Raw genomic sequence first — 14734 nt, 5'->3', positions numbered from 1 at the left:
TTTTTACAAAACAACACTTGCAACACAACTATCATATGACCCAGCAATTGCACTCCTGGGTATTTATTCCAGAGAAATTAAAACTTAAGCTCATACATATTTATAGAAGCTTTACTAACAAGAGCCAAAAACTGGAATCAGCCCAGGTCCTTCAACTGCTGAATGGTTAAACAAACTGTGGCACATCCAAACCATGGAATACTACTCAGCAATAAAAAAGAACATCACTGATACATTCATTGACCTGACTGAATCTTCAGAGCATTATGCTGAATGAATAAAGCTGATCCCAAAGGGTTACATACTGTATGATTTTACTCATACTGCTGCTTAGTTGCTCAGTCATGTCTGACTCTTTGTGACCACATGGACTGTAGCCCACCAGGCTTCTCTGTATGTGGAATTTTCCAGGCAAGAATACTGGAGTGGGTGGCCATTTCCTACTCCAGGTGATCTTCCTGACCCTGGGATTGAACCTGCATCTCCTGTGCATCTCCTGTGTTGCAGGTGAATTTTTCACCACTAGCACCACCTGGGAAGCCTGGTTTTACTCATACAACATTCTTAATATGACAAAAGAATCAACATGAAGAACTGATTGGTGGTTGTCAGGGTTTAGGGATGGAGTTTTCAGTGTTTATGGCAACTCTAATCACAATAGCCCATATCTGAAAACAACCCAAATGTCTATGAACAGGAGAATTAATGAAAAAAACTGAGGTATATTCATACAATAGACTACTACTTCACAATTTAAAAAAGACTACTAATCACAAAATGACATAGGTAGACTTCAAAAACATTGTTAAGTTCCTGAAGTCACACATCTCTTTCTAGGAAATGGAAACCAGATTCCATTTACATGAAATCCAGATAGAGAGAAAATTAACCTATAGAAGTGGATGCAGAGATGGGAGCAGAAAGGGGCATGTGGGAATTTTCTGGAATGATTACAATTATATATATTTTTTCAGTAGTGGTTACCAAATTCTATGCAATTGTCAGAACTTATTGAACCAGACATTCACAATCTATATCATGTTATTTTATATCATGCTATTTATATCACATTAATCATAAATCCATTGGCTTAAGTGTAATTGATCGTGATTGAGAGCCAATCTCTGTATGACTTCACTCTGGCATCTCCATGGTCTAGCACTGTGCCTTTCTCAGCCTCCAGCTAGATTCAGACAACTCCTTTTTATCTCACAGTCCTTGAGTTATTCATTCACTCAGTGAACATTTCTTAAATCCCTACCATGTGCCAGGCACATTCTGTAGGCACACTCTTCTCTCTTCCAACATCTCAAAATTGGTAGAATCTGGAAAGAGGTTGTTCCCTTTTATTGTAACTGGTAACTAACTAGACATGCCATTAAATATACTACTACCTTCTGTAGCCTATGCAATGGCCGAGCACATTCATGAGCCCAGTGCACTGCTTAAGAAAAATGGAAATTCCCCCACAGGACTCCAGAGCAGAAGAGTGTCAAAGATACCAGGTCTTGCCCCTAGAAAGACAGAGGAAGTTTCCAAGCTTCTTTGTGTCTTCTCACTCTCTCCTCCTTCTGTTTTCCTTTGTTTTCTCTTGCTTTTTCATCCTTTCCAAAACAACTCTGCTTGAGCCTCTCATTTCCTGCCTTGTATTTAAAATAATTTGAACATCATAAAATAAAGTCATATTTTAAGTTGTAAATGTCCTTTACAGGGTCTTACTCCTCTAAAATGAGGCACTGATAGATGAAAACACTTTCATAATAAATAAAACCACATAGGGAGGACCCCAACATGAACAGAAAGTGTGTTAGTCACTCGGTCATGTCCAACTCTTTGTGACCCCATGGACTGTATGTAGCCCGCCAGGCTCCTGTGTCCATGAGATTCTCCAGGCAAGAATACTGGAGTGGGTTGCCAGTATCTCCAGAGGATCTTCTCGACCCAGAGATCGAACCCTCGTCTCCTGCATTGCCGGCAGATTCTTTACCATCTGAGCCACAGGGAAGCCCATAAAGAAAGCATAAAATACAATTTTTTTTCAAAAGAGGACAAAAAAAATTTTTTTAAGAAGACAAATCAGGGTAAGTATCCATGAGGAGAAATGGTGAGCTTCTATCAAAGCTTAAAATCGTGAAGCAGAAAAGAGTAAAACTTTTAATATCATTGTAAACAATAAGTCATAGGTTGGAACTGTAGCAAGAGTGATCCATTCCTCACATGTAGAATAATTATGAATTTTAAAAGCAGAGGTAATATTTAACAACAAAAACTGCCAGTGAAAAATATGAACCTATTACTATCAGTAATTTCAAAGGGCAGATTTGAAATCACATATGATTAAAGTTTCAAGAAACACAACATGCCAAGAGATGATTATAAGCAGTAGTTTCTTAATTCTTGGCTTATTCACATATTCAGGAGGTAAGCATTCCTACAGGACATGGCACAGGGTCTTAATGACTTGCTTTGATAATTAGACAGTAATGAATCATGAACAGAACCTAGATTTTCCAGCTCTTGGTGTCATGGCCTGGCTTCAAACCAGAGAAATCTTGTCCTTTTAAGAGTTAACTTTGCATCTATAAGTTCTCTAAGTGATTTCATGATCACCGCTAGCCAACAGCAGCTTCAATAGCACTTCTGGCTGTATCAAACTAGCAGCTTTTCTAAGCAATATCTTTGCTATTCATTTCTCACTTGACTGAAAGGAGATCATTTAATATCAAATTTTAAAAATAATTTTATGCTATTAGGATCCACACCATGAATTCAAAAAAGATAGATCAGCAGATTATTTTTTAAAGAAAAAAATCAGGAGCTTATGTTTTAATGTGTAAAATACAATAAAGTTATTCTCAGATCATAATATCAGTATTGATTTATGGATTAGTTGTGGATAGTCATTCAAAGATCTCTGAGACCCCCCAAATCATTCTATTGGAGGCAAACAATCAGTTTCTTTAGAATCCTCTAGTTCATGCTCAGCTGGAGACCATGCCCTAAATAGGGACAGAAAGCTTGCCTTAATAAACTCAATATTTCATAGAAGCCAAAGATAGGATTATTTAATTTAATAGGAAACGAGCATTACAACAATATAGGGAACTAGCACAACCTGCGATATTGATTGTGTTACTGCTCATTTTACTAAATAGGATTCTGGTCCAATCCTGCCAGCCTGAAACAACAGTGGCATAATTTGAAACTGATTCCTTGGAAGACACCACTGCATAGGAAGTCTCACTCAGGAGTAATTTAACCTCTCCCTAAGTTTTCTTATTTTTCTCTCTTATCTGTAAACACAGTAAGCAGTAAGAATTATCATCCAGAAGTTGGTTTACTAGCATTTGTAAGAAATCACATAAGGTATACAACTTATATAAATCTCTCAAAGTTGTTGATGTGGCTAATTTTGTAGGAAAGGAAGTTCAGTTCAGTTCAGTCACTCAGTCGTGTTCGACTCTTTGCGACCCCATGAATTGCAGCACACCAGGCCTCAGCTATAATAATACCAAGGAATGACTAGCATAGATGCAAATCAATTCAGCACTATTCCAGTCTGCTTTAAGAGTGAATAATCTATTTCTTATTGACTCCTGGGAGATAATTTGCTTTAAAGTCCACACTTTATAAAGTTGTAATATAAATTGAAAAATATGGTTACACAGAAACGGCCAGAAATAGGAGAGCTATTTCACATCAATAATTTCAGGAAGATGAGCATACTTTTTGATGCTAGTAAATTATCACCAAGATTCTATAAGGCAGAAGATAGCAACAGATTAATAACATTACCGGGTAGAGGAGGGCCATGGTAATACTTATGTATAAGATGCTCTCTGAAAAGAACAATACCCTCTCCAGGAAGTCTTCGAGGATTAACTCTAGGTCTTCATTTTTCTAGCATCCCATCAACATTGATATATTGGTCTAGAAAAGCTGTTATCATGGCAAAATGTCTACATGTATGCTTTATTTATTTCTAATAGAAAAGGCAAGGTTTTGATATAAGAGAGACCAGACTTTGAACCCTGGTTTAACACTAATAATCTGTACGATATTGAATGACTGACTTTTTCCATCTGTTAACAGGGATAATAACTGTTTCAGGAGCTTGTTGTGTGCTTTTTTTTTTTTTAATAACATGAAAATAAGCCTGTGGTTGGTGGAGAATGGGTGTGTGTGTTTGCTCAGTTGCTCAGTCATGTCCTACTCTTTGCATGGACTGTAGCCCACGAGGCTCCTCTGTCCAGGCAAGAATACTGGAGTGGGTTGCCATGCCCTCCTTCAGGGGATCTTCCTGACCCAGGATCAAAACCATTATCTCCTGTGTCTCCTGCCTTGGCAGACAGATTCTTTACCACTGAGCCACCTGGAAAGCCCAAAGAGTGGATACCTAAATATAAACAGTAGTTCCCTCTGTTTTCCTCTCATGCTAGGAATCAAGGTTTCTATAACTTTAATGATTCCTCCAACTTAAAGAATTCTACATACAATGGATGCTCAATAATCTCATCAAAATGTGATTGTGATGTGATGACATCAAAATTTCTCAGCAAGACTGTGAATGTGCAGGTTTTAACCACGGCTACCACCTTGTAAACCAGAATTCTACAATGTGACTACAACTATAGATACCCAAAAAGTATTAATGATCAAATGAAAAAGCAATAGATATCTATGGCTTATATTGAAATAAATTTTAATGGCTCTATCAAAAAAATCTTTGAATTGGTTATATAAGATCAAGAACTCTCCCTCCTCACCTTATATCTAAGTTAAGTAGTGCCAAGTATACAAACATATAGTAGACTAACAGTAGAATTCAATATTGATTTGTTTAAAACACATAAAAAGTAAACCTTATGGAGAGCCTTGTTGTTCAGTTGCTAAGTCATGTCTAACTCTCTGCGATCCCATGAACACGCCAGGCTTCCCTGGCCTTCACTATCTCCCCGAGTTTGCTTAAACTCGGGTCCATTGAGTCAGTGATGCCATTCAACCATCTCATCCTCTGTCGTCCCCTTCTCTTGCCATCAATCTTGCCCAGCACCAGGGTCTTTTCCAATGAGTTGGTTCTTCACATCAGGGGGTTTAAATAGAGAGCTTTACAATGTTAATAGTTTGCTTAATCACATCATTTGACATACAACACTTTATTTTAAAATGAGTGTAAAAAAATCAATATTGTCTCCCAGCCCTATCTGTATGCTGCCCCTACAATGCACTCATAATATTCTAACAGTAATTTCAAATTGAAATTGCATCAAAGATCCACCTACATTGACTTCATTCGGACTTGCCATGAGATTATTGTCATAATACAAACTACATTTGCATACATTAAAATACAGCAGAAAAGGTAGCCACTATGCAGGCTAAATAGCTGTTTTTCCTAAACTTAAATATCTCAAGTGGTTCATTTTTATTCCCCAAGTCCCTAAGGGCATTTTCCTACATTAAAAATTGCCTGCATCCCAGGGTATTATTTGCAACAACTCGAATCAACAATACCTTAGCTAATTCATGATATTGTCTCTATTTTTCTATGTCTGTTTTCCAGCTACAATACTACCAGGGAAGTTGAATCTTTACAAGTTCATATTCTCCTGCTGTTTCCCTCTCACCTTAAGCTAGCCTCCTCTGTTGCAAAGGGCATGTGCTAATGATCCAAGTCACGAGTGAGTATATAAAAGGAAAAATGAAAAGGCTATAATCACATAAATGAACAAGGGAGGTTTTAGGTCAAAAGTCTCCGAGGTTTTGAGTGGTTCCCTGTTATCACTCACACAATCTCTTCTATGAATACTTACTCCTAACCAATAGCAGTCTCCTACCTACTGCCTGGTTGAGCCGGGGCCACAAGCTTGTAGATGCTGCTCGCCTGAGATAGCACCAAGAGCCCTCCATGGAAATTGCTATTCATTAAATACACAGTTCTATTTTAAGCCACACCTCTGACTGCAGGCAGGTGCTTGCCTGAAGGTAGGTCATTGAGAGTCAATGCAAATGAAGGCAGTTTCCCAGCAGGAAAAAAAATTAACTTACGGAATTTTGTGGGCATAGGTCTTTCTCAAAGCAGCACCAATGGTGCTGTTTAGGATGTAGCCCCATCACCCAAGTGTTGAGCCAAAGCCTCCAGATTGATTACTGAGAGTGAAGTTCCCCCTGGTAGACGGCTCCCATGGTGCCTTCCACTGACTCTGGGCTGCCATCACTATAAATGAAAATAACAAGAGTTACAGTGAGAGACACAGGACACCCTGCACATATGGTAATCATCTTGCTAGTCACTCTTCTACCCCAAGTAACACTCACTAGAGACTGTCAAACACAAATCACATTAGAGAAGACACTACCCCTAACTGACAGTATCTGTGAGCTCTTGAAAGTCATGGAGAATATAGAGTTGAAGGCTTGAGTCTCTGCGGAACCCACAGAGAATGCAACCTCCTTTCTCTAGTCTCAGAGGCTTCTAGCTCAGATGAAGACATTACTCTTGCTCCCAAACTCCAATTTAAAATTGGAGGCTTATAAAAAGCCACAGAGGTGGGCAGGGGGTTGTCTCTGAAGATTTCTCTGTTGGCTCTGGACCACTGGATCTCCAATTTGGCTGCGCATTTGGAACCACATGGGGAGTTTTCAAAAATGCTGACACCTTGGGTATGACCTTCATAGTTTCTGGCTTACTTGGTATGGATCCCCAAGCAGACTTGCTAGACAACTCAGTTCCATAGAAAAGTTCAAGAGCTACTGCACCAGACCAGTGGTTCTTAAAGGGTAATACACATGTGAGTCATCTAGGGGGTCTTGTTAATCTGATTTGATTCAGAAAGGTTTGGTTGGGGTCTGAGATAATCACTTTTCTGACCAGTCCCCAATAACTGCCAAAGCTTCTGACCTGCAAACCAAGCTTTAAGTAGTAAGGCTTTAGCCCAAATTGGTAATGCAGGAAATGAGATAATAAATCTCCTTTATCAACAACTTGAATCCTTACCTTTAATCACACTAGTAACCCATTCTGGTGAATGTACCATGACATGTGCACATGATATGTATTTACACTTGCATGTAGTTGAAAAGGTCCTGGATCATAATGGCCAACCATTAAATCTGGCACTGGGGTATTATCTGACCTTGAATATCATTCTATTCTACATCCAATGTAACATAAAAATATTTATCTTGATATCAGGCAGGTGTTTCAGTCTACTATGCCACAAATTTAGTCTGAATCCTTAAAAAAAAGAAGTGCTGCTAAGAGTAGTCATACATGCAAAGGTATTAACTAGATGGTGATAGATCCATTATAGTATCTTTTAAATTCCTAATGTTGTGTTTATATGAATGACAATTTAATAGAATTACCAAATCCATCTTATCTTTTATCCTCATTACTTTATCCCCACATCCCAAGATTGGAAGCAGGTTTTTAAATGACATCTGCCTATTAGATTCTAAAAGTCTCTCCTATTTTAATACTAAAATACATCTAGAGTATTTTAATCCATTAAAAACAATAAAGTACTTTTAAAAACATAAAAGCTCACACCACCACTAAGATCTAAAAGTGACAGTTTATGCTAGTAATTGGGGCTATTTTTCTCCTAAAAGGTCAAAGGAGTTGGATTAAGAATAATAGAGGACTACCACACTTCACCTCAATAATGATAGCTTACTATGTGCCATATGCTTGTTCTAAACACTGTATATCTATATATCTACCTACCTAGATAGAGACAGAGAGATAGATACATGAGTGTGTGTGGGTGTATTTACACTCATTTAACCCTCAAAGGAATCCTACAAGATTTTTTTAATCCCCATTTCATACCTGGAAAAATGAGATCTAGAGAAGTTAAGTAACTTAAACAAGACCAAAGGACTTCCCTCATAGCTCAGTTGGTGAAAGAATCCGCCTGCAACGCAGGAGACCCTGGTTCGATTCCTGGGCAGGGAGGATCCCCTGGAGAAGAGATAAGCTACCCACTCCAGTATTTTTGGGCTTCCCTGGTGGCTCAGCTGGTAAAGAATATGCCTGCAATGCGGGAGACCTGGGTTCAATCCCTAGGTTGGGAAGATCCCCTGGAGAAAGGAAAGGCTACCCACTTCAGTATTCTGGCCTAGAGAATTCCATCGACTGTATAGTCCATGGGGCCACAAAGAGTCAGACACAACTGAGCAACTTTCACCACCACCACCACAAGACCAGAGTTAAAAGTGTGGGAGCCAGGATTCAGATATGTATTTTCAGAATCCAGATCTCTGCTTTTACCTACTCTGTTATAATACCTTTCAAGAAAGAGAACAAACCTCTTCAGCAGAAAGGTTGGAAGCTATGCTAACCATTACTCCATGCCCACCCGTTGCTCAGCAAAGCAATTTCTGTAATTTCCATAATTCTAAGGGGCTGTTCCCCCAGGCACAAGAGATGCTTATTGAGATATCAAAAGGCTTACCTGATTCCCCACCTTCAGTTTTTTCCAATTCCTTTACAAAACTTTGATTCCAAGTGAATAAAAATCAGAGATTGGGATAGAATGAATATATGTATGGTTAAGTCCCTTCGCTGTTCACCTGAAACTGGCACAGCATTGTTCATTGGATACACCCCAATACAAAATAAAAAGTTCACAGTTTAAAACAAAAAGAATCAGAATTTAGTTGGCCACGGGACTTCTAAAACAATGTCAGCAGTTCCCAGGTAGACCAGGGATGAGGAGAAGGATGGTACATCGGCCCTGAAAAGTAGAAAGGCTGGATTGGGGGATTCCTAATCTTAGGATGGAGATAAAAAACAAGAGTACTTGGTTTTCCCAACTGATGGAAACAGTAGAAACCTTTGATAACTGAGGGACTTGGTTTTCTCTGGAGCCTCTGGTCACCATAGGACTTTTAACAGTAAAGTCTAGATTGATTTTTGTGGTCTGGATGCACTGCTGAGTACAAAAATATCAGAGAGAGACGCCAAGGTAATAGCTGCTGTCAGGAAGAATTCTAAGACATGCTTAGAAAATTAAGCTTTACAGTTTGAGGTCCCATTCTGGTGTCTAGGTACTGAAAGTTATCAGAATTGAAGATTAGTGCTATTTCCACTGAAATCAGGAATCAGTTATTGTTAATAATAACTCACTGTAACCAAGAAATAGAAAAAAGCATTCTCGTGTTAAAAGTTTATTTTAGAAGCTAATGATAAAGATCATTCTAAATGGCAAACACTAGACCCTTGATAATTAAAGACAGAAATAGGAGATGCTCACTGTCATTGCTATTTTTAACAGTGTTCTGGAAATTTTGGCCAATGCAAAAAGACTAGGTTAAGAAACAAGATGTAAACACATATTGCAAAGGAAAGGAATAGGAAAGATAAAACTGTCCTTGTTTGAAGATGACAGGATGATCACAAGGAATCTTTATAAAGCAACAGAAAGACTATTGAAACTATTAAGAGATTTTAGTAAGTTAATATATTTAACAAAATAAAATTGTATTTATTTATACGCCTTAATATATAAAAATCTTTTATAAATAAATAACATAAGAAAGCATGTTAATATCATGGGCAAAGTAAATAATCATAAACAAACACAATAGAGTACATAAGAATCACCTACATAAAAACTGAAATGTAAATTTAAAAATATGAGCCAGCAATACCAATTTGATAGAAGTATTTTTAAAGATGTTTTTAATAAATATAAAAAACATAAGATAACATTTTAAAAGATAATCTGTCCAAATTCACAGAATGTACAGCAGTAACAGTGAGCCTCAGTAGAAACCGTGGACTTTGAGTCATGCTGCTGCTGCTGCTAAGTTGCTTCAGTCGTGTCCAACTCTGTGCGACGCCATAGACGGCAGCCCACCAGGCTCCGCTGTCATAACAATGTGTTAATATATTGTCATAAATTTTAGCATATGTACCACTGTGGTGCAAGATGTTTATAGGAGAAGATGTGTGGGGGCAAGGGATATATGGGAAAACTCTGCTTTTGGTCACTTTTTAAAATTGAAATATAGTAGATGTTAAATATTATGTTAGTTATTACAGTAGTATTAAACATACTTTTATACTGTAATTATATCCTTATGGTTTATTGATTTTGTAATTGGAGTTTTGCACCTCCTGTTCCCTTTCCTTATTTATCCCCTGCCCCTATCCAGGCATCCATCTATTTTTTTCTGTATATCTAGGAGTTTGTTTTCATTTTGTTTTATTTATTTATTGTTTATATCAATTCATGTAGAAAAAAGTATTTGACAAAATTCAACATCTCTTCATGATAAAAACTCTCAGGAAACTATGAACAGAAAAGAACCTCCTTAACTTGAAAAAGACATTTACAGAAACCTATACCCAACATGGTACTTCACAGTGAAAGACAGAATGAATACTTTCCCCTAAATTCAAGAAGAACACAACTTAAGCCTTCTGCCTATTTGTCAACAATGGGTATGTAATACCTTGCTACTCAAAGTGTGATCCAGGGACCAAGAGCAAGTGCAAAACCTGGGAGCATGTTAGTAGAGTAGAATTTCAGGCCAGGTCTAGGACTACTGAACCAGAATCTGCAGTTTAACAAGGTCTCCAGGTAGCCCATATACACATTACAGTTGGAGAAGCCCTTGTGTAGGGTACCAGAACAAGGCCTTGGTTTTCAGTCTCATCTCCACTACGGTGTGGCTTTGGGTAAGTCAGCTAAGCTTTCTGGGTCTCTGATTCCTCATTTATGAAATATATAAAATGATATCTCCCTTGCCAGGTTGTCATAAAGATAAAGTGACTTCATAAAATCATGCTTCAAATTGTGCAAGAAGCCTGAGACATATCTGCCATTTCTTTTCTAATAACTATAGCTTGCTAGGATAACAAGGTAAGTGCAAAGGTGTAAACAGAGAGAAAACTAACATTTCCAAAGCTGATAGGAAAAAAAGCAAAAATAAGAACTGAAGTCTCCTGAGTGCCAGACTCTCTTTCACACACTGTGTTTTATTTTGATGGACCCTTATCACAAAGCTCATCCCCCCTCCCCCACAAGTTGTGTCCTGAATCGCTGAGTTATAAACTCCTGGGTACAGTCATAGGTAGCACCAGTCTATGTATACAAAGACATAGTATTGCTGTCATTTCTAAAGGCCAAATTGAGACCTAAGTAGGATATCTCCCAATTAGATCTATCTTGTTTTTTCCAGCTTTATAAAAGAAAGAGAGCTGTTGGTTTGCAAATTGGCCCGTGTACATAGAAGGCAAAGAGAGATTGGAGAAAGAGGGAACTCACTCCAGATGGGTAGGTGGCCATTAAAATAGGCAAGGAAATTTACTTACAAGGCTCATCTTGGGAGCTACAGGATGACTAGCTCACCACACCCACCTGCCAGCATCTTAAAAGTTCATAGAGAGGCCTTAACAGGGTTCAGTCATGGGCATAGCCCAGGCGATCTCAATAACACCTTACTGTCTCAAGGCTGTGTCTCCACTATGGGAGTGGTAGGCAGCATGTACATTCCAAGGACACAGGAGGGGTGAGGAGTGTCTGACTGCCTGGGTTCATCTCAAGGGTCAACTAGCAACTGTGCTGTCTCAACAGCCTCCTCCAACAATAGCTCTAAAAGAGAAATGCAAAAATATTTTCTCAGAGTGAAAAAAGCACAATGGCAAACGGAAAAGACACATCTTAGAACTCACTTCAGCTCTAAATAGAAATGAAAGGGACAGAAAAAGGAATCCCATAGTTCATATTGGTCAACAGCAAAGAATTAATGAAGCTAAGGGTTGGAACGAGCTTCGTACACGTAATTCCAGTATTTTAGGAACCTTACAGCCATCATGTGCTTTTTCCATCTGATTTATTACCTTCCTGCTGCTGCTATTTTAGCCAATGTCCCCTTTTTGTCCTTAATTAGGATGTAGGACATTTGGTCCCCTGGCATCTTTGCAAAAAGTTCCCGTGTTCTTAGTCAATCATCCGAACCTTTGTCCCCATCAGCCTTGCTAAATTTTATCTTGAACACGATTTTGCCTGTTGTCTTTCACTTAAACAAGATACCAGATCCATCCCTTTCTCTTTGTAGCTGCCTTAAATCTCCTGCAGGCCTTGTCTGAGCTTCTGAAAGTGGTGTTTCTAGAAAGAGCTGTATGCTCTCATCTACCTCTCCAGCCTCATGCTCCCTTCACCACACTGGGGGATGCCCTCCTGCAGGGCTTGACAGCAAATCCTGAGCGGTGCCAGGGGCTACCACAGCCCCTCATCACTACTCTGTCCAGCTGTGTTGCCCCACACCAATCCAAGACCCGGCCCATCAGATGCCATCCTTGCTGGCAGGAGAAAAATGAAGACACTACAGTGAGTTTTCATAAAATTATACTTATTTCCATGGAAACATGTTCCTTGTATTCTGAGATTACATGTCTCTTCTGTTTTTCTCCTTTGTTGAGATAGTCTCATAACAATGCCCCGTTTTTTTATGTGTATCTATCTATTTATTTATTTCTGTTGTTTTAAATTCATTTATTTTGAATTGGAGTATAATTGCTTTACAATACTGTGTTGGCTTCTGCCATACATCAGTATGGGCTTCCCTGTGGCTCAGATGGTAAAGAAACTGCTGGCAATGCAGGAGACCTGAGTTCGATCCCTGGGTCAGAAAGATCCCCTGCAGAAGGGAATAGCAACCCACTCCGGTATTCTTGCCTAGAGAGTCCCATGGACATAGAAGTGTGGCAGGCTACAGTCCATGGGATGGCAACGAGTCGGACATGACTGAACGACTAACACTTTCTTTCTTTTCTTTCGTACAACATGAATCAGCCATAGGTATACATATGTCCCCTCCCTCTTGAACTTCTCTCCTACCTCCCATCCCATCTCACTCCTCTAGGTTGTCACAGAGCACTGGATTTGAGTTCCCTGCACCACACAGCAAATTCCCACTGGCCATTGCTCCCATTTCTAAATGGTCTTGTTTTGCAAAACTAAAATGCTACCAAACCTCTGTCAGGCTCTTCATCTCTGTTGCCATTTCTTGTTTACTGTCCTATGAAATTTCAGAGTCTGGGTGTAGAGGTTAAGGATCCAAACCTTAACCTCTGTGGTCTGAGTTGGATAAGAAGCCCTGTTCTGCTTTCTGTCGATGAAGTAACCGTAGACAAGTTGCTAAGCCTCTCCAAGCTTTTGGTTTATTCATATTACAACAGAGAAAACAGTACCTACGTTGTCAAAAAAGAAATAAATAATATATGCCAAGCACATAACATAGTACCTGGCACAGAGTAACAGATCAATAGGTAGTAATTATGATTATTATTATGCTTTCTTGAAGGTTATTTGGCCAAACATTTAAAATAAGCTCCCATCTGTTGTCATGGCTCCACTTTCGCTTTGGAGAGGAAGACCAACATCCCATCAACCTCAAGATCTCACCTTTGATTGCACGTTAGTCCTACGGGACAGGGCTTTAGGACTGATGTAGAGTCAATGAAGTAGAGTTAATAAATCATGCTTTTTTGTACAGTTTATGATGCTTTGGCATCTTGGGGACCCTGTGGACTAGAGGAGGGCCTGCTCCTCTCAAAGTTACCTAATTCCTAGAGATAGCAAGCAATTTGCCTGGGAGTGAGCCTCTGATATGCAAACCGACAGATACAAAACCCATAACCTCAAACACTTCTTTTAACTAACTCTCAAACACCAAGTCAGTATTTCCTCTGTTCTACATAAATCATGCCAGACAACTAGGGATCATCCCTATAGCCTAGGGATAGCTCTAGGGCTATATATCCCTATATATCCCTATAGCCCTATATCCCTATAGCCTAGGGATAGCCCACTGAAATTATTCAAACTAGCCAATCCTAAGGCGTTTACGCTGCCCTCACCTTTCCCACAGTAACCAAAATACAGGCTTGTGGTCATGCTTTCCCCTCCCCTCTCTGCCTCCTGACTGACGCGGGTGCTTCCCCGTGTGGCCCTGTGTGCCATGTCTCCTGTTTCTAGGGAACTGGAAGTAAGAGCTTCTTCCTTCATGGCAGTTGTCTCCTGATCTGTCGGCCTCATCACATCTGATTAAATCAAATCCAAGGGACATTTCACTGTAGCCAGGAAATCTGACCTGCCTCAGATGATTTTTTTGGCTGAATACCCCCTTAAACTTAAATATGCCAAAATGTCACCATCGGTGTAAATATATTGCTTAATGATAAACACCTTCCCCCACCCCAATTCCAAATTCACATGGTACTAGATGTGAATATCCAGGATGACTAGAGAATACTTGGTTTCCTAAAGGTAACTTCCAAGATGTAGTATCATCCAAGTGGAAAGCTGGGGCAGGTGCAGACCCACCTCTGAATTGCAGGGACAATTGCAATGACAGGGTAGCTATCCACTTCTGAGAATCTTTTGTTTGTTTTTTGGCTTCACTGTGTGGCTTGTGGAAGCGTAGTTCACGTAGTGTGGCTTGTGGAAGCATAGTTCCCCGACCAGGGATCACACCCGTGTCCCCTACAATGGAAGCACAGAGTCCTAATCACTAGACCACCAGGGAATTCCCCGCTTCAGAGAATTTTTGAAGGCTGGATTTCAATTATCTAACAACTGTTCTTTATTTTCCTGGTGTCAATAGCAATGCAGAACAAACCTACAAAGAATTAAGAAGCGGCATAGCCACTGTTTTAAATAGAAGCTAAAATGGGGCAAAAAGTGTATTTTGCTTGTTTCCTGGGAAGAAACTCGTT

General features: G+C 39.3%; 1 long non-coding RNA gene across 2 annotated transcripts in view; it reads right to left on the bottom strand.

The window, feature by feature from the left end:
• LOC145529497 (uncharacterized) overlaps positions 1-14734 on the bottom strand; it is a 112830-nt gene that overhangs the window by 76913 nt on the left and 21183 nt on the right. For both annotated transcript variants that reach the window (XR_014071286.1, XR_014071287.1), the window contains exon 4: positions 6049-6217. This is a non-coding gene — a long non-coding RNA (uncharacterized LOC145529497). The remainder of the gene's footprint in view (positions 1-6048; positions 6218-14734) is intronic.

Source organism: Giraffa tippelskirchi, chromosome 12 (genome assembly GCF_054371585.1).
Source record: "Giraffa tippelskirchi isolate mGirTip1 chromosome 12, T2T-mGirTip1v1.2.pri, whole genome shotgun sequence".
Taxonomy (NCBI): Eukaryota; Metazoa; Chordata; class Mammalia; order Artiodactyla; family Giraffidae; genus Giraffa; species Giraffa tippelskirchi.
Note: the sequence above shows the minus strand (reverse complement) of the source record. Positions and strands in the feature narration are given on the sequence as shown.